Source organism: Bidens hawaiensis, unplaced genomic scaffold (assembly GCF_021521415.1).
Source record: "Bidens hawaiensis isolate Kalapana, Puna unplaced genomic scaffold, B.hawaiensis_p1.1 tig00419463_1, whole genome shotgun sequence".
Taxonomy (NCBI): domain Eukaryota; kingdom Viridiplantae; phylum Streptophyta; class Magnoliopsida; order Asterales; family Asteraceae; genus Bidens; species Bidens hawaiensis.
In genome coordinates, this window is record NW_027504871.1 from 405,543 (window position 1) to 407,892 (window position 2,350).

At 39.0% G+C, this 2,350-nt stretch overlaps 1 pseudogene; it reads right to left on the reverse strand.

The window, feature by feature from the left end:
• Positions 1–571: 571 nt before the first annotated feature.
• Positions 572–1,936, reverse strand: LOC143608947 (malonyl-coenzyme A:anthocyanin 3-O-glucoside-6''-O-malonyltransferase pseudogene; annotated as a pseudogene).
• Positions 1,937–2,350: the final 414 nt, after the last annotated feature.

Sequence of the window (2,350 nt, forward strand, 5' to 3'; positions counted from 1 at the left end):
GAATCAGGAAAGCGATCAAGATAATATCAAAACCTGGAATTTACTCTGATACCACTTTGTTGGATCAAAGTGATAAATGACAGAATGTTTATTGAAGGATTGGATAATTTCTTTTAATGAAAAGTCCTTAAATAGGCAAAAATACAACGTAAAATAAAAGACTTAATCAAACCCTAACAAACTGAACTAAAGACTAGATAAACATAAACAAACTTCTGCAAAAAACCAGGACATTTTATTAACTCCAATATGCAAATATGTAGCTATCACAACTCCCAACGGTCTTGAATCTCAATGGATAACAATTCTTGAATCATTCTCAACAATTTGGGGATGGCGGAGGTCTTGGACATATTTGATTGCTTTTTCTTTTAAATTTGAAGTCATCGCGGTTTGATTTAAGCCAAAAAGGATGGATCTAATGAGATTTTCTTTTAAAAGGTGCAAGAGGTCTTGGTCATTGATCATATAAAACCCTTGGGTCCAATGAGATTTTCTTTTTTAGCGTCCAATGAAAATATTTATTAGATAGGAAACAGTAAGTGAACCAAGGAAACCACAAATAATTGATCTAAACGTACGCATCTAACCCGTCTTCTAAAACACGAACAAAAGACTTCATCTCGGTAATCGGAAGGCAAACGCCAATCTCCACATCTTCGCCATTTTCTTTGCTGGCGTTCATGGATATCGCTTCATTATAGTCAATAGAAACTGTTTCTATTTTTTTCGGCTTACCCCATCCGAAATCCATGACGTCATAAACTTGAGCTTTGGTGTTCCAGCAATCCCGATAATCGATAATTGTTGTCGGAATCCCATCTGGAGACCTCTCCTCTGATGCGTCTATTTCTTTCACGATTCCATCCTTATCCGTCAGCGTCTTATGCAGACTTTCTCCAATCAGTTTTGCAGCAGTCACGAACCCTTCTTTTCCCCTTAACTTTGTGGCGTTTTCCATAGCCATACTCCCTCCAGCACAATTGCCAAAGTAGGCTGCAGGGATCGCGGGTTTCATTCGCGCCCTACAGTCGATGATTAAACAAAATGCTTACAGCCCCTCCTCACGTGTCTTCGCAAAGCAACTCCAGATATAGGCACATGCAACGGTAAAAGACGATACGTATGCTAATGCTGGTAGTTGTGTTGAAACTAAAATCTTCAACCTGTTGAGTACAGTTCGAGGCAATATAAACGTGGCTCGAACTTTATCAGTTGGGCTACATAGTTTTGGGGGCGGATACTCGTCTTTAAACGTTTCAACTTTGATCAAATTTAAATAATTTTCATCTAGTTTCGGGTTATTGACCACTCTATCATAAACGGGTAAAGTTCCATTAGGTAGGAACAACTCATCGGTACCAAGTCGAGCAATCGACATCCACGCCTTCAAGAAAAAAAACCGGGTGCTGGCGTCGGCGAGGCCATGATGGTTTGTCATTCCAACAGAGATTCCCGAGTTTGGATAAAGCGTCACTTGAACAGAGAACACCGGGATCTTTGTGAAATCTGAAGTTTTATCAGCCTCACCCAATAGAGGTATTAGGTCATAAAACATTCCACAATCTCGGGGATGGTTACCCGTTAGTTCGTTGAAGTCAAGGTTAGATTCTGCGAAAGTAACCGCGACAGAATCACCTTCAACGTAACGGATTTCGGGCTTTTTGGTAGGGGTAGGATATACGAACAAATTACCAGCAAAAGGGAAAAAATGTTGAAGGGTGATTAATAACGAGTGTTTGAGCTTTGGAATAATAGTTTCGATGAATTGAGTTTGTGCGATCGGAAGCTCATAAAAGAATAGATAGTGAATAGGATGTAGCATTAGCCATACAAAGTCGAAGTAAGTGAGCGGCAACACCCTTTCGCCTACGGTGGCCGCTGGTGGCGATACTTGTGTTTGTTCAACAACAGTCAACACCGGAAGAGAGGCCATTTTTGGTCCTTTGTAAAAGTTTCCCAAATTTGGCTTTTGTTTTGTTATTTATAATGATCAAACTAATTCTTTTAATTAACTATTGGCGAATAGCGAATAGGAGGCTGTAACTATGAATCGGTTCACGTGAAGGCTGCAACTGTAAATTAAATGCTATGCATGAAAACTGATTGGGTTCACAAAAAATTTCATAGTTACTACTGCATGCAACAAAATTCATTACAAAAATACAATTTACTGCTACTGCATGCAATAGGTTATATTTTAAATAAAAATACAATTCTCGATTTATCTTTTATTCATAACGGTTGTGATTGTCTTGTTACAAAATATATAGTTGCTATATGCCCGAGCGTTGCGATAGAGACGTGACGGGAATGGAGGATGGCATAACCAGTGTAGTAATGTAGAATG